Source organism: Grus americana, chromosome 8, assembly GCF_028858705.1.
Source record: "Grus americana isolate bGruAme1 chromosome 8, bGruAme1.mat, whole genome shotgun sequence".
In the NCBI taxonomy this organism is placed as follows: domain Eukaryota; kingdom Metazoa; phylum Chordata; class Aves; order Gruiformes; family Gruidae; genus Grus; species Grus americana.
This window is the reverse complement of record NC_072859.1, coordinates 7,314,427-7,341,333: the sequence shown is the minus strand read 5'-3', so window position 1 is coordinate 7,341,333 and position 26,907 is coordinate 7,314,427. Positions and strand designations below refer to the sequence as shown.

The 26,907-nt window shown below is 48.7% G+C and overlaps 1 long non-coding RNA gene across 1 annotated transcript; it reads right to left on the bottom strand.

The window, feature by feature from the left end:
- Window positions 1–73: 73 nt before the first annotated feature.
- Window positions 74–26,907, bottom strand: LOC129209647 (uncharacterized). The gene is made up of 4 exons (XR_008578133.1): window positions 26,699–26,907; window positions 26,169–26,317; window positions 16,765–16,846; window positions 74–199 (listed from the first exon to the last, which is right to left on the bottom strand). It is a non-coding gene; the product is annotated as an uncharacterized LOC129209647 (long non-coding RNA).

The following is a 26,907-nucleotide window of genomic DNA, read 5'->3' as shown; positions in this document are numbered from 1 at the left end:
CCACCGTGCAATGGCAGCAGAGGTGCGTTGCTCCCAGGAAGAAAAATCCCTCTCGATGCTGTGCCAGGCTCTGCTAAGGGCAATCGTAAACTCTTTGTCTTTTTCTCCCTCTTCAGAAGTTGACTGAGTCTGGCCAAGGTGTCCATGAGAAGTTAGCAAGTGATACGGGTCACCTCGCTCAAAGTTTGGAGAGCAGCACCTAGAAATGAAAAACCCAGCATTTTCTCCCCCTTTACAAAAATCATATATAGGGCCCCACAAGGAAAAACAGTGAGCTATAAAAGTATTCTGAAAATCTCTCCTCATTTTGGCACAAAATACTGCTCTGCCCTTTGCTAGCAAAGGAAATTCAGCACCTTGAATGCCTGGTTTCGGAGACAATAAACAGAGTTGCTCCTGGCCAGCTGAATTTGCTCCAGCACCAGCGATCCCAACAGCCCGACGTTCCTCAGCAGTTCTCAGGGCCTCCCCTTCGCCAACGACTGATGCCACACGCCCTGGGCTGGACAGGCAGAATCCTTCCCCCGCCGTCACTTTGCAGCCACCTCGCGTGGACCAAAGGACACGCTCCTAGGATGTGCGGGGCGGGGGGGGCGAGATTTCCACCCAAGAGCCAGAAGACCTGATGGGGTCTTGCACAGAGCTGCCTCAGGTGGTTTCAGGCTTGTGCGCGAGCTAGACTGCTGTCTTTGGGTGACACCACTGGGCTCCCAAGCTACGAAGCATTACTGGAGCTGAGCTATTATGTGCACCGTGGGCTAGAAGGACTCCCCAGCACTGATAACCCAGTGCTCCCTGCCCACATCTCCACGTTCCCGTGGGTAGATGCAGACAGCACGTCCTGGCTTGCAGCACTGACCTTCCCAAAGGAATTCCCACTGAGGCTGGGAAAGCTGTTGAAACCACGCTCAGGGCAAGGAAAGACCAGGTTGCGCACCGCGGGGCTCAGCCCGAGGCCCCCCCCAACCTGGGCTGCCCCCAGCCCGGGCAGCCTGGCTGCAAGGCAGCCCACGCCAGCAGTCTCTGACCCCCCTCTAGTGGCTATAAAACATAGCAAAGTTCACGAACCCGCTACCAAAGCCGCCTTCTCCAAGCGCAAGGCAGGGGCTGAGTGCAGGGACACAGGGTCCTGGGCCAGCTGGCCCCACTCAAGGCAAAGGTGGGCTCTGGACCAGGAGAGGGATGCTCAGCCCGGCTCCAGCCCCCGGCCCCAATCCACCCTCCAGGATGCTTTAGGTGACAACAGGCACAGCCGCATCAGCAGGATTGACAAGAGCAGCTCTGCGGGGCCGGGCTCCCAAATCCCAAAGGTTTTTCTGCTGCAGCACGCACACATCCACATATGTCCTCCCAAAGAGGCCCATCAGCTATGTACCCCTCCGGCGTTCCTGAAGTTCATGCTCACACTGTACCACGAACATTGAACTAGACACAAAATGATTGTTATAATAAGCGCTGTAAAACATACTGACGCTTTTCAACTTGGCTCCCGAGGAAAGTGGCTTATGCAATTACACTGTAGGCTTGTGTGTTGGAACTGTTGTGCATTTGGAACCTGTCAGCTAATTTTAACCCAATTTAGTGGAGAGACAGAAAACTCAGATAGTTTTAGTTTCACTGGGCTGTCAGCTAAAGGACAGACACCTTCTTAGTGTCCTCCCTCAAGCAAAAGCTGCAGCATGAGCTCAACCTCTTAGTAGACACCAGAGACTCCCCATGACTTTAACAAGCAGCAAAAGGGGTTTACAAGAGCTCCCACCCCTCACCCAACCTGAAGACAAACCCGTGGGAAAGCTGCCTTTCTTGCCTAGCCACTTGCCTCACTTCTAAACACTAAAACCCATCACATTTCATTTTTCTCTGGGAAATTTAATTCTTTTCATCCTAAGTTCCCTATAAACTAAAAAAGTTCAGTTTCCTTTGGCCAGTGACTACAAGCAAATACCATTAAAGGGAAAACTTGAGACTGTTTTTCACTAGAAATGAAGCTGCTGGCATTTTTCCCCTTTTTTTTTTTTAACTCCCCACTAGAGAAGGGCAAGAAAATAAATTGAGCATTTTTAGACCAAAGTGAGGGAAAAAAATATCTGATGAAGTAAAAGACAATACAGTCACATTTGGAAGGAAGAAACATCGTACCAGCTACAGACAATTGGCACCTGCCAAACATCCGACCTTGAAAGATCAGGCCAGGTTTAGTATGCGCAGTACAGACAGGGTTTTAATATAAGAGTTTCAGCTATATATAGGAACAGATCCATTTTCATTCTTTAAAACAAAATGCAGCAGAAAAGCCTTGGTGGAGCCAGGATGGTTGGTAGCCAGCATACCCTGGCAGCACTGAAATGCTGACGATGCAGGAGAGACCAAAGGAGGGAGCCCAGGAAACCGCGCCGGGGTACGTGGTGCGAGACCATGGTTAGTGGTCAGCTCTCGGAACACACTGCTTCTGTTCGGCTGTGGCTGTCAAGATGAAATTAATCGTGCCTGGGCAGTCGAAGTTTGGATCTGCCTTCACTAGCCTCTAATGAAAAATGCATAGTGGCAAGCATTGGAAAATCCCTGACACTCAGCACCAGAGGGTACATTTAAATAATTCTATGAATATAGATCAATAAAACTAATGTACTTATGGCTGCTGTGTGAAGTATTCAAACTAGAGTAAAACTCATCTTGTATTACAAAGCCTTGTATTAATTCTTAGCACCTATTGTTTTACATATTCAATTAATCTTAGTCGGCAGATAGCAACTCAGACATGATATTAAAAGCACAAGGCATGAGAATCTGTATTAGAGAGTCCAGACATCTTCATAACCAAGAGTCACTACAAGAGCCCACTGCCAGCCTGTGGGCCGGGGGATAAGGCACCACATGGGCTGGAGACGTGAGAGGACAGCTACGGCCATGCCAGGACCTCCAAATCCCTGTGCGTGGTCTCCAGGAGAGCACACATCTCTGAGGGCTTCTGCAAAGAGGGATCTCAATGCATCAAGAACAGGAACCGCAGGAAGAAGCAGCTTCACCACAGAGGCGGAGCTGAAATGAAGACCTAGAGCAGGCACCCCTGGCTACTAGAAGACCCAACCATTTGCCTGGGATTTGCTTCTAGTACCAGTCAGATGAGTGGAAGACGTGTGAGATAATCCATAAGGCTGGACTAAGAGCCTTTCGAAGTCTTTGTCAGTCTGGTTTGCCAAAATCTCTCTATTGCCAGCACCTCTCCCACTTAGCTGCAGGGAAAAGCTATTCATTGAACAGTCATTTTGGAGAGCTCACCAGGGAATTTGGAACAGAAATCTGTTGGACCTAATAAAACATTACATTAGAGGACTAGACCATCAAACCAATTAGTCTAAAAGCTGTCAGCCCAGACTTGCCAGTCCCTGCATTTTCAAAAACAGCTCCTACCCTGGGCCACTTGCGTGGACCTGAGACCCCTTCATGCCACACAACTATTGGTATTTGAGTGCCTTGCACTGCTGCGAAACGAGACCAGCCTCAATTAAATTTGGCAACCTCTTTGGAAAGGTGGGCCAAGGTGACTGAGACAAGAAGAGGCAAAGAGCTCTCCAGTATCTCCCACGGAGCTACAGAAGGTTGGAGGTCTTGACTCCAGCCACACTGCAGGTCCCATTCTCAACGGGTCTACTCCAGCAAAACGTCCAGCCCCAACTTTTTTACCTCTATGACTTTTCAGAGCATCGTCCCCAGATGGACTGTCTGGCTCTTCAGAGGAGGATGCAGACGTCGAGCAGCCAGATACGTCATTGCTGCTCCCCCCACTACGCAATTACTTAAGCGGTGTTCACGTCTCTTTCTTCAGCAAAGGCCGTAACCTTATTGACACTGCGACATCCGTTAAGCTGACAGTGGCCCTCAACACAGGCCACCTGCTATGATGAATCTGGTGTTGCAGGGCCGCCCTGCTCTCCGTCACCGGACAAGGAGAGCACCTTTCGCCGGCACAGCAGTCTGCGGCCGCGGGCACGGCACCGCTGGCCCTAACCATCATCGCCGCTGCTCACGATGTTTCACTCCTTACTCGGCACTGTACAAACCAGCCCTGGGCTGTTGACCAGAACGACAGCACGCTGTGCGTCAGGAGCAAAACGTACTCAGTACCTGCAGAGAAGCCCTATATACCTATCTCAAAAGACAAAGAAACACTTTAAAAAGAAAAAAACCAAACAGCACAAAAAAACCCCCACACCCGAAATGCAGCATCCAGTGTGATCTAGCGAACAGAGAGCACCATTGATAGAGATCTATGTTAGCCTATTAATAACGCAATGCTAGGCTTGCATCTGGACTCATTTCATTTGTATATTAATCATGTAGGTTTTATATAATAAGCCCAGTGTGTTGCCACAAGGTAGGACACCCCTATTCCCGCATGGCAGGTTTAATGACTTTGCAAGGCTAACAAAGCTCCGCTTTCTGAAAGGAGGCTGGAGTTGGGTCCCTACCAAAGTGAGGTTCTCAGGAGGTAATAAAACACCAAGGAGATGCTATCTAGTGGATTTGGAGCACTTCACTCCCTTGAAAGTCAAGTCGACAGCTGATTTAAAGTTTCCAGCTAGGTCATACAAAAGTCAACAGCGGCTGCATCCAGCCAGGTTCAGAGTTTGAATATTTATGGTGTCAATCTGAAATCCAGATAACCACAAATAATCTAAACCCATTAACTCCCCTCCCCATCCAGAGGAGAAAGCTCTCTGGACATTAATGCCCATATTGCTAGGGTTACCATGGGATCGTGGGCAGAAGGTTGTTTTTTCTTTTTTCTTTTTCTTCTTTTTTTTTTTTTAAAGAAAGGTTATTACGCATTGATGGCGATGTGTCAGGCAGTTCCCGCCAGATCAGCCTGCCTTCCAGGAAAGCCGGCGTGGGCACCACGTGAGCAGAGCTGGTTGGAAGCACCGAGACGCTCTAGCGTTCAGGTCAAATCCAGCCCACCAGGGAACAGCCTGATAAATTGCAGTCATCGCTTGACTGCAGTGCAGAAGTGCAAGGTAATAATCATCACGCGCCGGTCAGCAGAGCTGCCCACAGCACAGCTGCAGAACGAGGCACGCGCATCTCTGCGTGCATGCCACCAGGGAAGTACCCTCACCCAGGAGATGAAGCAATCTGCCTCCTTTGCCCTGAAGAAATTTTGTCTGACCCACGGGACGTGCTCCCCTTCAGGACTCCAAAGACAATGGACGTAGGTCCGTGTGTCCCAGGGCTGGGCTGCAGCGCAGTTAGTGGGGGCAGAGGCTCCTTCGAGCACATGACCAACATACTGCATCCCATCATAGGTAGAGCAACTTCCCAAGGGAGGCCTAGAGATGATGTGGGGTGGCAGAAGATGCTAAAGGGGAGAAAAAAAAAAAAAACCAACCAAAAAAACCCGAGCTAAAATGTTGAAATAGAGGCCCTTCCCCTGCATTACCTGAGCCGGAGCAGGGCTGGCACCCCAGCAGAAAGACTCTTGCTGAATGGAGCTGCTTGGGGAGCAGAGCTCCTTCCCTACCCACCCACCAGCCGGATCAAGCTGAGACGTTGTGTTATTGTGACACGCCGGCCCTCTGGGGAGGCTGTGCCTGGAGCATGGTACAGACCCTTCCACAGACATCCCGCAGCATGCAAAATACTCCAGCAGGTTAGAACAAGGGTTTCATGAACAGGAATCTGCAGTAATACCCCAGACAGGAGCCATCCCGGGAGATCTTGGCACACTGCCTCTGGCCTCGCTGCAAAAGCTCCTGAAGAAATCAATCTCAGGGCTTTCAGTGGTGCTTTTGCATCTCTGTTGGCAACTTGGATGGCCCATCCACGATGTCAGCTGTTAACCCAGTCTTTATGGCTTCTCTGTACTATAAAGGGTTGGAAGAAAGTCTTTCTTAAGAGAGAAGAGGTGCTGCTGTTTCGCTGATGTGCTCAGGAAACCTTTGTGCAGCGGGTAGGTACGTGCAGCAGCCCAGGAACTGGAAACAAACACCCGGAGCAACACGCAGGGCATGCACAAGCAGCAGCATTCCAGGTTTTGACACGGCCGCTACAGGGACAGACCCACACAGATGTGTGTTGAAACAGATCTGCAACACATCTGCTGGCGCCTGCCAGAGCCATGAGCAACTCAAGGCATTTGCCAAGTCCCGGGACTTGCTACGGCAAGGTTGTGGGTACCGCGAGCCAAAGGAATCAGCAGGATGCTGGCAAGAAGGGCAGAGCAACTTCAGATGAGAGCTGAACCAGAGCAAACTGAACGGGTTATTCTGGCAAATATCTTCCTATCCAGAAATATTCCCCCCCTAAAGACCAGACTGAGTTTTCCTCTGCTGCTGGAGAAGAGTTAGTGCCCCTTGGTGAGTTTTAGGAGGATTAGTACAAGTATTAAGAGTTAAAAATAGTTTTGTAACTGTCTTCACGGACATACAGGAACATGCCTAAATATAACATTAATTTCCATATGTCATCCAAATGGCTGCTTAATAAAAGCAGGGATTGAAGCAATGTGCAATGCAGTTTTCCCATCGACTCACACGGACTACAGCGAGCCCCACGTTGCATAAACAAACCAGCTCCCGGTGAACTCAAAGCTGCTGTGGGCTGGAAACATTTTGCTTTTTTCACCTAAATTCAGGTGTCTGGAGTGAGGCCGCTATATCCTTTTACTGCCCCAGCCCCCAGGCAGCTTTGGGAACAGTCTTTACTGATACGATGTTGGATGTTATGAATTGCAACAGTTCTTTGGGGCTGTTTTAGGTACCTGGGACAACGATGAACTTGGAGGTTTGAGCGTGTAATATTTTGAAAAGAAAGGCAGGCAGAGATTGTACAGCAGGAAATCATTCTACCTACTGCACGATTGTGAAATTATGTTGAAAATTGATTCATCTGAGAGAAAAAGGAAGTTTGTTCCCTCTGTTGTAATAGCAATTTGCAATGTTGATATGTGTCTCTATTTTGACAGATTTGCGGGGCAAAGTTAAGCTTGAGTGGGTGGCGGAAGTCATTCGGGGTGATAATGAACAAACAATAATTACAAGGCAAAAGGGGGAATTGGCTGGATACCTTAATTATGCATTTCCAGACTTTCTAAACATTAAAGGATTTTACTAAATCAGCATGCTATTTTCAGAAAGGAAAATATTATTGTGTGGTTGGAGTGCCATCAGAGGAGTGCATGGAAATAGCAGTACGTGGAGTGTAATTACACCTTTTTCTTTTTGGGCTCAGCAATGTTGAGGAGAGAAATTTCTCCCCATTCTCTCCCGCCAGCAAGCAGCACCACGCGGGGATCTGCCAGGCTTCACCAGGGTTACCTGCTCAGCGCATCAGGCTGGAAGCAAAGCAGAGCAGCAATGGGTCCCTCAGACCTTGAACATCAGACACCCTGAGCGCTTACAGAAGGGTCAGGCAATCCTGCAACAGCTGAAGAGCTCAGATTTGGGAGAAGAGGTTCCCAAAAATATCATTCCAGCCCTATTAGAACGGGTCACCCACTTAGTCCTTTTTATCAAACTGTTAGTGGTAAGAAAAGACTTTTTTTTTTTCCTCCTTAAAAAAGAAACATTTCCATCTTCTAATTCTTAATTTATACTTAAAGCAAATCCTTAGCAAAACAAAATGTTTCTTTTAGAGCAAAACTAAAACGTTCCAACTTGCCAAAAACTTCTTCCCCAAAAAAGACTGTTTCAGGTCAAGCCAAAACACTTTTTGGACCTGCCAGCAAATTTAGCGACACAATTCTTTGTGCTGCTGTAATTAGTATGAATGGGCTTCCTTAGCACCATTGTTTCAGGAGCAGCTGTGCTACTTTGATGAATACCCATATTTTTGTATGTCACATGCATTTGCTATGGCCTGTTTATAAAGTTTCGAATTGTACAGTCAGGGAGCAGAACAGAAATAATATCAGGAGACTTGGGCAATTAATCACAAACCGCAAAGAGAAAAGACAGGGATCTTGTCGTGGGACACGGGACAAGGACTCGCAAGACCCAGCTTCAGTTCTTGGCTTGGCCAAAGACTGAGCTGGGCAAGTGAAAAATTACTCTTTTGCTGGCAGGTAAAAGTATCCAGAGATGAAATAACTCGCCGGTTTGTCTATTTAAATTCTAAGGCTTTTCATAAAAGGGCTGTACTACCTACTCCTTTACTGTGGAAGCAGGTAGAAAATGTTCCACTACCATACCCACATACTATGTATATAACCAGGGAGAAATGCAGATTCAGTAACATCAAAATACTTCTCAAATCACTCCTGACTCCTTCACACTGAAGGCTCTTCACACCAAAATGTTTTAATTCTGCAAAAATCAAAATGTCTAGCTGCAATATTTGTGAGCCTAGCAGTTCACTTTTGTCTTGAAATGCCTTTTCCTTCAAATTCAATTAAAATTCTATTTCAAAAGAAGCATTTCAGTGACAGCACTTATTACTAAATATCAACAAAAATATCAGTGCTATTGTTCTATCAAAAAACCCCCCAAACTATTAATTACCCAAAATGAAATGCTGTGTTTCCTTTTGGCTTTTAATTCATTTGTAAACGCTCAAACGTTTTTCTTGTGAACTTGGAAAAAATTGTAAGATTCAGACTTGCCAAGGAGCCAGGCTCAACAAGATGAGGTTTGGCTTTACCAGAACAGCTGCTGTAAAGAAAAGAGCAAAAATAATGCAAATCAAAAACCTGAAGCCAGCAGGGTTGGTATGGGAGGGAGGAAGGAGTCTCAGGATGTGGGGGACAAGAGGGGCTGCAACATCACCCAACACATCTTTCGCCAGAAACCCAGGATCTGCAGGTAACTCTCACAAAGAGTTGGGGGGGAATCAACAAAACTGACCAGCCCAAAATATTTATGAAGAGCTTAAAAGAAAATAAAATCAGACATTTGCTACACTGTCACACTTCAGCAGGCAAAAGCACTTAGCAGAATAAACAGTTGTCAGCACAATATTTAGCTTTCTGCAAGAGCAGAGGCCAACACAACCGGTGGTCACATACACTCACGTCCATGGAGCAGCCCTCCTTCTGCTGGGGAAACAGAGCCACGCTCGTCTTTGCCACGCTTGTATTTGAGCACCTAAAGAGAGGTGCCTGCTCAGGACTCCTTTCAAAGCATCACCTTTCAGAAGCACTAAATCTATTACCAAAACCTTTAAACAAAATACATAGCCCCGCTCAGCCAAATGCAGCCTTGCAGCAGGATCCATCCTGACTCCTCACTATAGACTTGGCTATCAGAAGTCCAAGTCCAGCAAGTCGCAGGACGAAGGAGACTCTGCTTCTCTTGCCCAAGTCAATAAACCCTGCAGACGTGGCCCAGACTGGCTCAGCTGCAGCCCCTCTGGCTGCCGGGGGGCCAGAAGTGACCCCCCCCCCCGCCAGATCTCATGTGGGGACATCGAGTCAAGCATGAGCCAGAACAAGAGCAGGGCTTGCAGCTCTGATAGTCCCATCCCACCTCCATGGAAAACACCAGCCATAGCAAGAGGTCCTGCAAGCTGAGGGCTGCTGGCCACCGTTGACAGCTACTCACCATTCCAACTACACACCCGAGCCTATGCTCTTTGCTCATGAGCAAGGTGTCTTCCACCTTACAGCACCCTGAAGCTCCCCTCCAGCCAAGAAAAAAGCACACCTCACAATCAGTTTTAATTAAATTTTCAGCAAGTATCTTCAGTTAAACTGATAACTGGTTAATGACCCCCATTAAAACGAGACGCAGACAGCAGAACTTGCAACTATCCCCATGCTTCGTGGAAGGGCTCCACCACAAAACCTTCTCCCAACGCAGAAAGTTGGGATGACGGCAGGAGGTGACAACTTTAACAGATGAGGGGCCAATAAAAATAAAGGCAGCCACACAGAGCGCCCGGCTGCGCGGCTAACATTTCATTTCCAAGCAGGATGTTTTTTCAGAGGGCCCCATTAATTTCTCCAAGGTCCATGGGCCTCACTGTCTCCCATCTGTCTAGCAGGGAAAGAATATAGTGCCCTGCCTTAAACACTTGGAGACCTCGAGTCCCCTCTTTGCTCTCTGCTCAACTCACTGGTTAAGTCACTAACCCCCTGCAATACGGACCCATTAATACTCAGCGCTATGAAGGGAGTTCAAGGCTGATTCATAATTCACCTGGCCCAAAAAGACACTGGGTTTCTTAGGCCTGGGGCCATAACTTTAAAATGTAGAAGCTGTCAAAAAAAAAAAAATCAGAACAGTAAAAGGCTGTGAAATTTGCACACAGCAAAAGTATTCCCGTTTCACAAGGTTCATTTAAGAAGTTACTGTAAATAGTTCCTGCAATTCACACACCAAACAACATTTCCAGAAGCATTAATGAAACATTTTTTAAAGCCCCCCCTAAAGTTATTCCTGGCAGAAAAGGGGAAAAGATGCAAGCTGTGGAGTCTGTGACTGCATAAGGGAAGAAGCTGTCGGATCCCATCTGTCGATGAGGAGGATAAACGACCGCACAAATCTCTCCTCTGCGTTAGCTTGCAGCCTGACTTTGAGGAGAAGGAACACTCTCAGGTCCCAGATTTCGGCAGAGGAGGCAGGGATGGCAGCAAGTGGGAGTTTAATCCGTGTAGGTCTTCTCCCACAGTCCCTCCACCCATACTTTGGGAGCTAACAGGCTCCAGATTGGGTGCAAAATGAGCTGGTGGGAAGGAAAACAGGGACACAGGGAAAGTTCTCCTCCACTAAAAACCACAAGCTGATGACAGGCACCTTCCTGGTGGACCTCAGTGGGCTGCACTGGAGCCAAAGCTTCCCTGCGAGATCCCTCCTGTGCCACCACCGAGCGAGACCGGGCCAGCGAGAGCTTCCTGGGTACTGGGTCCAGAGGAGAGGGTCCAACACCACATCCTCCCAGGGAGAGACAAGCTTGCTGGTGTCCTTCAACATTATCAAAGAGACTTGGAGCCATGGAGCAGTGCGGACAAGCGCTGGCTGGGACAACAGGGGTCCGTACTTCGGCACATGCACGACTGGCATTTGATGTATTGGGATTAAGAGCCTGCAAATTGCAGCATTCCTCCAAGGCTGTCTCACTGGGAAAGAGCTAAGGTCAGATCCAGGAGAGACCTAGAGGTCAAAGAGCTGCCAAGAAAAACAGCTAAATAAAGCCCAGGATTTCTCCAGTCAATGGCCCACTCATCTAAAGACAGCATTAAACTTAAAATAAGAAATTTGAAATTCACTTCAGACCTTCCTTCCCTTATTTGAAGCAGGCTTTTCTCAGCACAAATACCATTTCATTTCAGTATCCAGTTAAAATCAGCCTGGCTCTCCGTGTTCAGAAAAACACCCAACGCTAACTTGAACTTCTGAGGTGTTGAGAATTAGATGGTCCACAATCGGTTTTTTATTTTCCTTTGAAGTTTTTTTTGACATATAATGGAAATTTGACATACCTGTGAGGAGTTCTGGTGGGTTTTTTTTGCATAACATTCCTGGTGTTTTGTAACCTACTGCCACCCTGCAGCTCTCAACGCAATGGCAAAGCAGGACTCTGTTCAAGAGGTGGCCAAAGCCTTCGTCATCTCCACTTCCACATGCTCGTGGGCAGCTGGAGGTGAATCCCTTGCAAGAAGAGCAGCAACAAGTCACTGCTTCTGCTAACACCATCTCAGCCCAGTTTGTGGTGCCATCCCAGCAACACAGGGATTGGGTTGGTGGTTCCTGGACCAGTCTCCAGGACCTCCCAACACCCAGAAGACATTTTCTGAAGGGATTTGCCTATAACGACAGGCACAATATCCTCTTCCTCACAAGCCAACCGCATTCATACAATAGCTGCTGTCATTTCTTAGACTGCTTTACCTACATGCAAATAGCAAGTCATATTTTTATTTAAACAACTCCCAGTCAAAATCCTGCTTTGGGAGTGAGGGAGTCTTTCCTACAAAGCTCTCTCATATCAAAGCTGTGACTTTCCAAATATTCAAGTCAAAGCGTGCGCATACAGGGTCACAACAGCACACAAGAGCCCCCAGGTTGTGGCCTTGCTGGAACAGGGACTAAAGTTAAACCAACCAACCTTTTTCCTCCTCCCTGTGCTTCTGCAGCAGGGACATAAATGCACTTTGCAGGTAGGAGAGGCAGAGCATCTTGCTCCCTAATCTTCCTGGCCACTCAATGCCAGGTCTCTGAAAAACCCTTTTGCACGCTAAAGACAAACAAGAACCCAAACAGAAATATGCTCTTCTCCCCGTCTTGAAGGTCACCAGTGAATAGAATTACTCTTTGAAGGGGTTTGGGCTCTACTGGATTAAAAAGGACTATCGCACCCTATATTGCATTACCAAAGAGACCCGTTACCAGTTTCCTGATGGCCGGTCTACAACGACAGCGCAGAAGATCTTCTGCAACTTTGTGAACTCAGCAATTAGCCCCTGAGCCCGGGGAGAGTTTGTCAAGATCCCATCGCAGGCGAACAATAACACAGAAATACAGCTTTGAGGGGGAGACGATTTATCAAGCTGACCACAGACGTCTCCCTCATTTTTTCTTTAATAAATCCAGCCTAGCTCTTGGCTGTGTTCAGTATCTTGTCATTGCTTTCGTCTCCTTTCAGGAATGCCTCCCACCTGCAGTCTTCAGGCCCTTTGCAACCTCGGAGCCATTTATTTTCCCCAACGTTTGTCTGTAAAGAAACCCAGTCTTTTCTCCCATGGAGGAGAAACCGAGGAGGGAAACTGAGGCACAGCAAAGTGAGCTGCCTGGCCCAAGGTCAGGGAGGGGGACAGGCATACCTGCTCGTTTGGGCCGGGCCGATTTGTATTGGCCGTTTCGGGAGACTTTCGCTCCTTCTCGTGAATAAGCTGTTTAGGTATTACTCGGATACTCTTTGCCATCACATTTGAATCACCGGGAGTGCCTTCCTTGTGGAACTCTACGGGGCCATTCAGGCAGCCAGCCAAGCTCCTGAGGGCCAGGCTTCATCTAAAATACATATGCTGATTATTCTTAATAACAGCGGGCAGACACCAGCTCGGCTCTGATCTTATCTCCAACTCCTATTGCCAGTGTGGCATTTCTATCGCCATTTCCACGTCCCCAAGGGGGACACGGTGAGCTCCAGGCTCCGGTCCCTCCTCCAGTCCAAGGAGACACTCCCGGGAAGAGCCATGCTGGAGACACCTGCGTCGCCCTCCAAGGTCCAAGCAGGAAGGTCTGCTCAGGTGGCCGGCTCTTGGGAACACCAGGCATCAGCACTGCGAGGCTGCTGGCAGACGCGGTTGCCTGTGCTAATTTCATGCCCATCCTCTTCACTCTCCGCAAAATTCCAGGCAGGCCTTCCACTTTGGCTGACATTCAAAACTGTCACCTCTCTGCAGACATTAACTTGGAGGCCTCTGTCATCCCTCACATTAAAATGCTATCACGGGGAGTCAGCACAGCTTGACTCAGCCAGCTAAGGGGCTGGCTCCGGCCGCGCTGCGGGGACAGCCGATTCACGCTTGACATCCATGGTCAATTTGACAGTGATGGACACGCTACTTAGGAGTCATTTGCTGATCTCGTTTCCCCAGGTGGGAGGTCGTGCCACGGAGCTGCCTTCCCCGGGGAGAAGTGGTGATGCTCTCCAGCCCCTCCAGGAGCAGGGCTGTGTGCAGATGGGCTTTCCCATTTGCTCACCGAGCAGGAGATGATCTACAGAGCCTGCTGGGAACCCGAAATGCAGCCACCCGATCCTCCACATGGTGAGGTGGCTTTACTCACAGACAAGCATATTGCCCCCCAAAAAAAGACATGTCCATTTCTGTGGACCTTCCCCACATCCTTGCCAGAGCGCATGCTCCTGGGTTACCCCTTCCCTTCTCGGTCAGGACAGGGAAGAGGTCCTCAGTCTTCTCAACCACTGCTTGCGTTTTCTGCGCCTGCTTGCTCTTGCTACATCTGCTGTCAAAGGCCATAATAGATTGCTTTCAAACCAAGACACACCTTTGCTCCCAGATAGGGTCTAGTCGCTATACCCTGACCTTCATTATAGCAAGGAGAGGCAGAGGCGTGATGCTCATTAAGCTCTAAATCAGTTTTTAATGGACACATGCATCCTCCTTTGACCAGGTCATGTCTAACTCTGGAGGTGCTCACCCTGTTACTGTCACTGTACATCCTTCAGAGCAGGCAATGATAAAACAGGCGGTGGCCAACAGCCCTCACAAGCCTCAGGGGAGCAATGCTCCAGGAAGGAGAGGGCTTTATAAGCCTCCACCTTCCACCATGAGCCCCAGGCATCACCATGGGTGCACCCAGCCCTGGGATGGGTCAGCATGGCGCATGTTGACTTCAGAGCATTAGCTCCTTCAGTGCCTACAGGCTGGGTGACTAATTCAGCAGATGCTTAACCGAAAGTAAATCGCGCTCCCCATTTGACTGAAGGCCCCTCAGCACCTGCATCTGCAGACACCCAGCACGTTGCTATCGTAGCTCTGTTCCCTGTAAGTTGGAGACAGTAGTAGTCTGCTGTACCTCTACGTGCATCTCTAAAACCAAAGTCCACCTGCAGCTCAGGGGGTGCCAGCTCTAAACCGGCTTGGTTATTCTGGTGCATAAATTCCAATTAAACCTGGTTGAGTTAAACTAAACCAAAATACAGAAAGGACTAGTTAAAATTGAACTGAAAATACAAGTTTCCATACAGACATGAAACCACAAGCCACCAGAGCTGTGGTCCCCATGCATCTTTATACCAGAGGAGAGGGCAAAGCACTTGGTTTGGTTTGTTTTTTTAAAATGCACAGAGCAGTTTAGAGTCTAATCAACTAAAAACTCCCTTCCACTTCTTATTGCCCTAGCACAGTGTCATTGGTAATGCATTCAAATCCCAGGGCTGCGAAAGATAATTACAGCAGGGGAACTCAGCCAGCTACCGCTGGGAACCTCTTCCCAGCCTTTCCCAGTTCTGGGAAGCCTGAGCTGAGCCCCGTCCTAAACACCCTGTAAAACAGATGTCTTATGCAGCATGCCCAGAAGGCCTTCCCCAAAACTAGGCTCTTTTGGATCAGACAAAGGGAGCAAATTCCAGCACCCTCCAGCCCTTACAGTGAACATGGCTCCTTTGAGAGCAAGGCACGATCCAGCTTGGAGAGTGCCTCTCCCCACAGCTGTGGCTGCCTGGCTCCGGGACAGTGGCACGCTTTATTTCTGTCACTGATGCCACCTGTCTCGGATGAACAAGGAGACTGAGGAGTTTCATTCCCCCCAGAGATGCCCACAGAGTTGATCAAAGCCCTCAAAGACTATCTTGAAGGTGACCAGGCACCAAGGGTGCAGCAACATCCTTGCACCAGATAGCCTGGTCACCCTCACCCCCAAGCAGCAGAGCTAACACAGCTGCCGAGCTGGCCGGGGTGAGTGGAAAGGGACTGACTGACAGACGAGCCACAGATCTTAAGGCTTCAAAAACAAAGCCCCAAGCCCTAACATTGCTACTGCTCTCCCTGCCGAGCAGCGAGGGTCTTGGACAGCCGGGGCAGCCTGGCTCTGCTCCACCACCCCCATCCCCAGCCAAGGCAAGACGAGGCCCGCACTTGCCTCCCAGTTACTCGTTCAGTCCTTTTATGGGGAAGATCGTTTTATAGCAGGGTCTGGTAGAGTACTCAGCTTTCCCTTCCAGACTCCAGCAGAAAGAACTTGACCCGTGTCCTCAAACCCTCTTAGTCATCGGGCTGAGCTGCCTCTCCCCTCCTCCCACCACCCTCCTCTTTTATGGAGTAGCAGCAGCAGCAGAGCATGGGGTGAGAAGTCAAGGGAAGGACAACTTGACTGATGGAGCTCAGGTTGTGGGGTCAGCGCAAGGCGTCGTGATCTGGGCTCAGACAGAGCCATTTCCTCTGTGATTTTATCCGATGCGATTTTTATCTTTCGTCTGTTCACACGTCATGCCACCTGGACATAATACAGAGCAAGCTGAGCGCTCGGCTCCAGACTTAACCCCTTCCCTGCCTCCCGGGAAAGCGGGAGGCCCCAGGCATGGAGCAATTCTGCGCTTGTGGCTTTGCCTGGCAACAAGGGGCTTTTCTTTACGGGCCCTTTTTATTGCCTTGAACATCTGTAAGTGGCAGGTTTATCCTCCTCTGCTGACCCCATGGACAACGTTATGATTTACCCACAAATTTCACGTTCTTGACAGTGTTCATTAAATGTGATTTTTGGTATTTGTTTTAGGAAAGGCATGCTGGTTTTTCGGTTCCTGCTCTAAGCCATGTGAGCACAGCCCTGGTAGCTTGCAGAAAGGGCTCCTCAGGTGATAGTGCAGACATAAAAGGCAGGCAGAAACAATTTCCTCTCACTGCACCAAAGGCATTCAAGCCTTAGCAGCTGCTTATATACAAGGATGGAATAATGAAGACCAGCCCTCTGCTCCACTGAGCCCAAACCGAGACCGCAAGTGGAATTAGGTGGCATTTGACACGAGCACAGGTGTTCGGACCAAGACACACTGGAGTTATACCAAAACCAAAGAACATTTTGAATGTCTACAGAGGAATTGGCAACAATCCCCCTACCAAAGTCTCAGCCATCGAGCACGTCAGACCTGAAATCCTTTAAAAGGCAGATGAAAACCATCACCCCCGTTCAGTGGGTGAGGACCAGCATGAGGAAGGAAGGGGAGGAAAGGGATATTAAAGCCAGGACCTGTCCCAAATGCCATGTCCCCAGCCGTAGCACATGATATCTCAACTAGCCACTTCATCACCAGACATCCTCTCACCTCTGCAGGCTGGGCAAGCGTCCTCACATGACATCTACTGACCTTCCTTTCAGCTCCGTGTAGCATCAAATCCCATGGTCCAAACAGGATGCAGCTCCAGCAGGAGACACAGGGGAGATCCAGCCTGTAAGACACAGTGGAAGGGCTTGCAGGAAGCCTGACGACCCCCATAACACGTACCACCGATCTCCTCCAGACAGGACTCACCTTCCCAGCCCTCCGCCTTTCCTGGCTCCTCCAAAGCACCGAGGGCTGGCTCCCGCATCCGCCTAATTCCACCGTGATAAATTACCACCGGATGGGACAAAAGTAGAAACTGTGTTGAGCACGGGGTATTTTAAGGTGCTTATGTTTGGGGTTTTTTTTTTCAAGTTTCTTTATTTGTTTCCTTTCTTGCTCCTGGTATGATAACAGGAGAGAGAGTTGGAAGCTCCCTGTTGTTTATCTGAAAAGATTAGGGAAAAAAACCAAAGTGCAGCTAGCCACAAAAAAATAGTACAGGGTCTTGAGGATATTTTTATTTTAATTTGTGGCTTCTTAAAATCAATTACCTCACTTTCTGAATTAGGCAAAAATATCTGGACAAAACAGCACATTCTCAAATAAAACCCTTTTGGCCTTCATGCGTGGCTCCCAACTAAGCAATCTAGGGGTGGCAAGGTGCAATATTTTTAATGGCCCTTTCAAATCAAAGCATCTTAGAAGAAGAGGCAGCAAGTTACAGTTCTGGTTCTCTTTCAGAAAGACTATGGTAGAGGGCAGGGATGACTTGGTTTTTCAATAAACTGTACGCACAGTGAACACATACGAATGAATTTCAAAAGGTTAAATAATTCTCATGCAGAAAGTCAACTCTCTTTTGACATTAAGAGACTCCTTTATTTAGGGCAGCCCCTACATCAAGGGCTGCCAAAAGCCAGGTAGGTATAGTGGGAAGGATCTGTCCATAAATGCCCAGCTCTCATACACTCCCAAAGCATCTGCTCTTGGCCACTGTCAGGAAGAGTTTACTATATCAGAAATGATCCATCCAGTTTGGCAGTTCTTATTTTTCTTACAGGCACAGAAAGCCAGGCATACGACCGACTTCAAGAGAAATGGGCCCACTTGGCTACATATCAATGTTCACCCAGTGGTGCATCAGCTCTTTGAGACAGGGACCTTCTGTCCTGTGTCTGTACACCACACGGCACAGAAGGATGCTCAGCCACCAGAACTCCCGCAGCCTCTGCAGATGTCCAGGTGTATGAAACTTATAGTCCCAAGCTTAACCCTACACCACCTTCACACAAACCCCGATTTGCCACAAAATTAAAATACCTCTTTTTCCATTGCACAGGAGAATGAATGCAAAGAAGTTTGACCTTGGTGTATCTACTTCAACACGGTCTTCAGCTTTCTGCTGTCTTCAGGTAACTAAATCCCTTTGGCATCTCCCCTCTCCTTTAACTCTTTGCATCAGTCACCCGCTCACTGGATTTGCCCTTGTAGCGCATCCCCAGAGACAAAAACGCTCCTGCCACCCTGCACTAGCAAAGACACAGACACCTGATGTCACTTGTAGGTAGTCAAACCCTTCATTCAAAATTTATGTTCCCAGACATGCTTCTCTCCACACACAGAAAATAACCCTGAAAAAACCAAACAGACCACAAGAACAGTTACACTTTCTCCCTCTGGGCTGGGGACACAGAGGCTCCCATTCCCACTACTTCTTCCCAAAATAACTCTTCTGGATTTTTCTTTTAAGAACCCTGAGTTTCTAAGACATCCACAGAAACCACAACTTCCAGATCCAGGTTTCTGCAGGAAGACTCATGCTGTGCCACCAAGCCAGAGGTAGCAAATGCTGCTGCATCTGCACGTGGCCAGCACCCCACAGAGAACAGGCAGCAAAGCCAACCCCGAACCATCAGACCATCGTTCTTGCCAGCAAGCTGCCAAGGGAGACTTCCAGCAACATAAATTTTGGGGTGCCCTTGCTCTGTGGTCAGCCCCAGTCAAAGACATCTTATCACTGGCCGTTTCCCCATGCAGCACAAATTCATGTCCCTATCATTAAAGAGACACATGGTTTATTTACTCATTACCATATCCAGCTGTTGGCTTTCCTTCTCCCCATATTTCAGGGTAAGTAGTGATTTGACATAAATAATACCCCATTCAGCTATGGCCTGAAAGATATTGTAAATATAAAAAAAGTCTTCAGCTCCAATAGCTCTTTTCAAGTGCTCCGTCCAAACCCTACTTAGTATGGGAGTGGGGGGAGGTTGGGAAAGAGAAAACCCAACGCCATTACTTAAATAGCCCCATTAAAAATGAGCACAGAGTGAATTACGGCTTTATTAAACAGATGACATTACATCAGGAATGATGAATCATAATGTTTCTTTTCGGGATTACAATGGTATACGACCTCTTCGACTGTAATCATTTGCCTCCTATTCTGAGCCACCACCAGGTGCGCTGGCCCCTCTCCCCATCACATTAACACCAGCACAGGAGACCCACGGGCATCTATTTCTTGAACTGCCACAGCTTGCTGCTGGGCAGAAGGGGAGGGTGGGGGACGATCCCACTGGGAAGCCTGGAGAAGATCCCGGGTTTTGTTCCCAGCCCTAGATGGGCAGGGAAGGGCTGGATGCCTTCCCGGGGAAGCACAGGGGGTTTCTCCAGGTTCCCAGGCAGGAGGGTGTCTGGAGTCTCAGGCTCATCCTCTTGCCTTGGTTTCTCCTGTGCCAGAGGAGCTGAGCAGGGTGAAGCAACGAGCCAGTGGCCAAGCTCACAGAAGTCATCGATCCCCTCCATCCCTCTGCACCTCTCAGTTTACCTCCCAGCAAGCTCACGGAGAGATCCATAAGCAGAGCTCGCACGCCCTGGCTCCCTCCACGCCGCCGGCTCTCGCCTGTCTGGCCCCATGCTTCCACAAATCCAACAGCCCGTCCATCCTGCCCCCATGGCCACAGCCAGTTTCTCCTGAGGGACAAAGCAGACATGCGCAGAGCTCCAGAGCCTCAGGAGAGGAATCTGTGGTGGGAACCAGATTTTGGGGCTGTGTGTCTCGAGGCTTTTCACACCAAATGCCCTTCCATCACGAGGGCTCCATTGGGGCATACAGTTGGGATTTGAAGAACAACAGAAGTATGAGAGGTTGCATAGTGCAAGATGACTGGGACCACGCAGGGTACAGCAAGAAGCTGTCAGGTAAAGGACTCCAGACTGCAGCCAGACATAACCCTCTGGTACACGTACTGCTCTGCTGGTTTACACACCAGAAAAGCAGATCATCACTCCCAAAGCACAATGCATCAATTTAGCTGTTTGCTGGCTCTGTCCTTTGCAGAGCTCTTCAATACACTCCTGACTTTCCTCGTTTGTTTAAAGCCACGTCATCTCCAGGGCAGGTCACGCACATGGATCAGAAAGAGAAGCCCTTCTGAAGACTGACTCCCCTCCCCATGCTGGTCCTTGCAGGATCAACAGAGGCGCCGTTAGGAGAAGACCCAGGGATCCTAGTCCCTGCAGCCCAGCAGGTAACGCCATGGCCCAAAACCATTACGTGAAACGTTCGCCACATTTTGTACCTCTCATCCTGCTCCCAAGGTTTGCCTGACACCTATAAATAACCAGGAGAGCGTGACATCCAAACTCCCAGATAAAGCAATGCCATGCCACAGCCCCACACAAGCCAACGGCTTCTATTTTTACATCTTTGGTGAGAACCACGTGTCAGCTATCAACAACACACACAAAAAAAAAGCGCCCCGGCGCTCAGATCCCCACTCCCCCTCCACCTTCTGCTCAGGCAGACCTCAGACAAGCGCCCGGCAGCCCCATCTGCTCGTCACCTGCTAGCATTTGGGTAGCAGATACGTCAAACTCCCAGCTCACGTTTTCACACGTAGGAGTTTGCTGTCTGAGTGATGAGGCTGTCTGTGCTCCCATTGTGCTTTGCCATCCAGAAGGGGTTTTTTTTCGGAGCCTTTACAAAGCACTGCAAGCCAGTAGCTCTTATGTAAGTTACCAGCCTCCTTGCCCCCATTTTACAGACTGGGAAACTGAAATGCAGAAAGCAGGCAGAACGCAGAAAGATCTATGACCTCCTGTGTCCGTCCTCCCCACCGTAGTCCTCTGCCCCTAAGAGATACCCATCTTTTGCCTCTGAGATGTTCCTCTGTCTACTCATCTCTACAACTGTAGTTGCTTCTACAAAAAAAAAAAAAAAAACAAAAAAACACAACACACACAAAAACCCACTTCAACAATAAAAATCTGCCAATGAAGTTGAGCTCTGGCTCTGTCCCATGGTGGTGGAAAGGTCCAGGGTCTCTTAAGCCTGGTCACACCAGGGGAGGCCAGGACTCCTCACCTGCCTTAGCAACAGCAGGTCCCTTTCAGTCTGTCCCAAACAGCCATTTGCACCTCTCTTCCCCTAGGTCTTGGTTTGACCTCTGAGCCCCACCATAAAATGCAGAGTCCCACAAAAACCGAGGGCATGGCCCTAGAAAAAGGTTATTAACATCACAAGGGATTGAGCAATCGAGGTGTCAGCTATGATTCCTACCCCCAGGTGGGCGGCAGCATCTACAAGGATTTGTGACTAAGCATAAGGAAAAAATAAATCAAATAACTAGGAAACTGGTAAGTGGACAACTTAAATTCAGCTTTTACACATCAAAATCGACGACAATCATTTCTCTTTCCACTGCAATTGTTGCAACAACATTGACTCTAATCTTAAGAAAAAAAAATATCCGCCCTGGATTTCACTCTAGTCTAGAAGTGAGTCAGCTCTCAAACCTCAGCTAGAAAGGCAGGCACTTGCTAGGAAGGATGTGGGAAAATAGAAGGTTAGATTCACCAGGCTCCTCTTGGGTCATGCTAAAATTACTGCGATTTAAGTTAATGAATAGATTTCCTTTTGTTCCAGCTCAGCTTTATTCTGCAGCATTACAGCCCTTATCCCAAGCTGGAAGCAAGCGCTATTCAGATAAAACAAAGCCCAGCTTCCCTTTAGCATTACCACCAAGACTTCTTCATAATAATATTTATAAAATAGTTATTAAGATGGGAGGGGTTAGTAAAAACACATCTGTAAAAGTCAAGCACTCGGGTTATAAAATACCAGGAATTTAATCTGCCCTGCAACACAAATTCCCTTCCCGCCCACGTGTTTGCTTGTTTCAAAGCATCTTTAATGGCAGGGCCACATCCTGCTTGTTCCTCAGGACCTCTGACTCATCCAGGCTGGGCACCTGAGCAAAGGGGTCCCCGGGGCTCTGCTGCTGCAGCTCCTGACACCTCTTACCGCATTGGGCCCCAGTCTCTGCTTAGACCTGCCTGGCATTAATTGCGGGGGTCGTTTGGGTCAGGGCACATCCATTTGGATAGCCCCCACCTCCTCTACGGAGCAGGGAGGCTCAACCACACCTTGCTTTGAGCTCTCCATGGAAAAGAGGGTGATAGAGGTCACAGCAGAATCACAGGTGCCTAGGACGTGGGACTTGCTCCTCGGCAGGCTCGGTTTGGCACCATCTGTCCTTCTTCTAGGGAGCAGGAAAGCATTTTTGTGCAGCCTTTGGCAAGAGCAGTTGTCCAGGGACAATATCACATGCGGCATGTTCTGCTCCCTTGGCCCAGCAGCCTGCAGCAGCAAGGGACAGCAGAACCCCTAAAGTAGATCTGAACGCTGATGTCTTCCCATCCTTGCCCTACGTTCCCACCATCACCAAGAAACCAACAGAGAGGAAAAGGCAGGCTACCTGGCTGCTCTGGAGCACTGTGAAGCATTAGCCTCTTGGGAGTTATTAGTAGCCCAGGCAAGAAGGTAACAAGGTAGAGACTTCCCTCAAGAGGTTAATTTGCTGGAACCAAGCATCAGTGCAACCACCAGGACAGCTAGAAGGAAAAAAGCTCACAGGCAGGCAGCTGGCCAGCCGGCTTGCTGCCAGGCACCGAGATCACCACACAGAGGTGAGGCACAAGACCAAGGGGCTGCGATGGGCGACAGGCTGTACCTTCAGAAGTCCTGGAGATCTGCACACTCAGTGAGAGACAGGGCCACAGCAGCACCTCTAATCCAAAAGTTTTCAGCTCTACAAGACCCTGATTATCCCAAACCGAGTGTCATCATTTCACTGCAGCCAGCCTCAGTGCTCAGCATGTCTGGTTTCCAGCGTAACGTCAGCTGTGGAGTTCACCTAGCAACAATTGCAAGGAGCCCCAAAGAGCTTGTCACATCGGGAACACGCTGAATCGGGTTGCAAGGACCAGCAAGTCAAGGACCTGGGAGGGAGGACTACCTACATTTGAAGTCTCCGGCTGCAATAACTTTTTCTCACTTTTTTTCAGCATCTTGATGGTGAGGAGGAGATGGGAAAGGAGATTGGTGAGAACAGGAAGAACCATTGTATTTATCCAGGCTGACACCCCGCATAACTCTAGCCAGAGCATTTCAGCTATAACCCCTGCGTTGCGCCAAGCATTGACACTAATAGGACAACAGCTGAGCAATTAAAAGGAAAGTAGAGACAACGAGATATCAAGTCAAAAAGGCTCATGGACAAGAGACAGAAAGACCTAATTTCTGCCCCTTTGCTTTGGTGAGTGGAATACTGTCAGACAGATACCGTGCTCAGGAAAAACTACATTTCTGTGTCACCACCAATTAACGCCTCTTCCTTAAGAGACTGGAATCCTCCTGCCTTTTTGCTGGACCAGGTTTTTCACACGGACCTTATAGAAAGCATGTCAGAGCTTGGAGTGCACAGCATCCCTCTGCACAGATTAGTGGCTGAAACAAGCAGCCGGCCCTGCACTGATTCTCATTTAAAGACTGTTCACAAACTGTGGGAAATGAGAATTTACAGTGCATTCAGTAGGGATAGAGGCATGGGGCACACCAAGGAGAGCCTCTGAATCAACAAACTGAGGTCTTGTTCACATACTTCCCCAGCAAAAGTTAACAACCAGTACAGTGTGGGAGTGGTTGTACTGGTTTTGGGGCCCTAGGTATAACTATTACTGAAATTCCTGCACATGGGATTGTACATCCTCCCCAGCTCTGCGGGTCCAGGGCAGCCTTGAGGACTGTGGCTGGTGAGAAAGAGCCCATTCCAGCCAGCCAGGACTAATGTCCCTAATGTGCCCCCCCCTCCAGTGCCTGTGACCCAGTCTCTTAACAAAACCCTCCAAGGTCTCACGGGAAAGTCACAGCAAAAAGCCACTGGCAAGGCTGAGGACAAGGTCAGGAAGGAAAATCAAGGGCGGAGGGGCAGCCACAAAGCACAGACAGGCTGGGAAGCCGGACATCAAACCTGGTGTATGGCAGCAATTGAGAGAGGAAGAAAAGCAGGACCGGAGGCTGTGTGTCCAATCATTGCTTTCACTAGATTAAAAATGTAAATTCCCTGCGTACTAGCCTGCCTTGGAGATATCGAGAGTAACAGGCAATTAGGACTAATGAAGCAGCAATGACAGCAACAACAGGCAAACATCTCTGGGAAAGGAGTGGGTTTGGGCAATAGGTGCAAATCTCTCTCCCTCTTTGAAGAGTGCGTGGGAAGGGGTGTCTGGTCCAGCTCTCGGTTTACTTTGCCACCGGTTTCATGCTTCCTATCACGCAGTGGTCGTATCACATTTAATCTGGGTTAATAGGATCGCTGGCACGCTCAAGGGAGACATTGCTGGAAAGAGGCACAGGCAATGTGACCCACGGGCCTCGGAAAGCCACAGGCACAGGCGGCTCTAGAGCCAGACGCGTGCTTTGCAGCTGGATCCTCGGGGCGCTAATAAAGGTCGATCATACGCCGTATGCCCTTCCCCAGTAGGGTGATAACAGTCTCCCTTTGCTACCCAGCCATGCACTTCCATGTGACTAGCAGGAGTTTAATCCCTCTGAGATCATGATCCATCACTGCTGGGGAAACCAGTCAAACAGCACCCCCCCCGCCAAAAATCCAAAAAATAAATGGGAATAAATTGCCAAGAACAACGGTAGAAACATCACCATCTTGGAAAAACAGGCTAGAAAGACAATTTGGCATACCCCAGTCCCTCTTGCGCAATGCGGCAACACCGTGAGCAGCACCGGAGCTGAGCAACCTTTGAAATACCTGCAAGCCACCCACTGCCCTGTGCTCTGCAAACACAGCCCGTGACGGAGTAACACCACACCGGCGTGCCATGTGGACACCCCACTTCCACACCCACCCAGGAAGTTTAAAAAGAGAAGAAACCTGAGGTTTAGACACCACCAGCCTAAGGAAGAGAAGGAAAAATGCTAGGAAAGATCAGAAACCTGAAAATAGCGTGTGGGACAAAGACCCACACAAACCTGGAAAATACGGGGCAAGGGGAGCTGAGAAGTAAGAGATACTGAAGGGCTGATGAGAAGGAGATGGAGCTACGTGGAGGCGACTGGGTTATAGGCAATCTTACATCAGTTTATGAAAATATCCCATTAATCTTCATAGCGCAATCTTAATTGCAAAATCTTTCATCAGCCTTGTTATTTGTGCACCTGTCACTGGAGACACTCGGAGTTGTTTTGTCGTCATTTCTCACACTAATTAGAGGGGCTTGGGGTGGTTTGTGGGGTGGGATGGGGAGGGGGGGGTGTTATTTTTTTAATTGTCCTCAAGCACAGCTCAGCTTTATGGTAACGCTGCCAATTAGGGTCCCGCCCTGCTCAGGGCTTGTAAGCCTGCTAGGCACATTACAGAGGACTAGAGGGGTTGTTTTAATTAAATACCCCCAGACTAGTAGGGAAATATTTAGAGCAATTTAACAATCTGCTGCAGAGTTGTTAAGCCTCCAATATATCTGCTTAATGTTCATTTGGGTATTTAATAATCTCCCTACCTTATCTAATCCTGTTTAAATTTAAAGAGATGCATCTAAGCTGGTGAAGTAGCTAGTGCTTATTAACAGCCGCTGGTTATTAAAACATATTTGAGATGTCATCACCAGCGAGCAGTCCCAGTAGCAGGCAGGAGACTTGGTGCCTGCGGATGTATTTCTTTCTTAACTGGGGCTGCCCGGGGACAAGACCCAGTACTTTCATCACAAGGTCTGCTGTCACCGCACCGGTACCCTCAGTGTCCAACCTGCTTCATCTGCCTGTGGAAGGGAAGGTGGTGGCCTTATTGTGTAATTAATCAAAGCCACAGGTTATTTATTTTTAAGGCTCTTTTCCCACAACTTTAGCTACTCAGACTGGGGAATTTTTCAAGAACTGGATGTTTTGTTTTCTCAGGTTAATGGAAATTGTGTTTTGTTTTGCTAAGCCAGTTCTTTACAACTCTGTGAGGTCCACAGAAAAATCATTTGCCTGAGGACAGCCTTCAAGGCCAAAAAGACTTTATTTTGCAAGGTTTGAGTCCAGCTGTCCTTACATAATTTGTGTGTTTCTAGGCTGGCTGTCTTGTTCTTGGTGGTCTCCTTACCTCAATTAGCTGCACTGCCATTTCCCACAGCAACACTCTTCAGGTTGCCTTGGCCGTCTCTCCTCTACTCTCTCCGAATCAGGTAGCTCCAGCACACTTCAAAGTGGTGCCACTCAAAACCACGATCAGGGCAGGTCCCAAAAATATTGCTGTCACAGACCAGAAGAGGTTGTTATAGAATACACAACTCTCAACTTGAACAACTTATACAAAGAGGGTCAAGCCAGTAATTTAAGTTTAAATGTGAAGTGGCCTCCAGGCAAAGCAAAGAATTTTCCTAGCACATTCAGAACACGAACAGTAAATCTGTCTTAAATCCTCTGAAACCGAACAGCCTAGACTGTTTCACAAGCACTAACCCACCCAACTTTAAAAGTACCTTCACTGCTGAGGCTAGAAAATAGCAGCTGTCTATGTAAAGAGAGGGCAAAACTCTGCCAGCCAATTTAAAACCAGAAAAAACATCTGGGAGAAATCTCCTTGCCCAGTTGAATGAGAGACACTGTTCTCAAGAGCTAAGGCCACAATACCTTGAAGGTTTAATGTCAGCATCCTCGGCTAGGCGAGGTTCCCCATCCGTCTTGTTCAAGCAAGAGTATCTCAGGTTCTCACCGTGAAGGGCTGATTTTCATCATAAGTCTGGTGCTCTGCTTTTGGCCACCTTGTTTTGAGACAGAAATGAGCCATTTGGAGAGAGTGAGCCCAGAGGTGACGCATCTGTCACACGAGCTGCACAGAA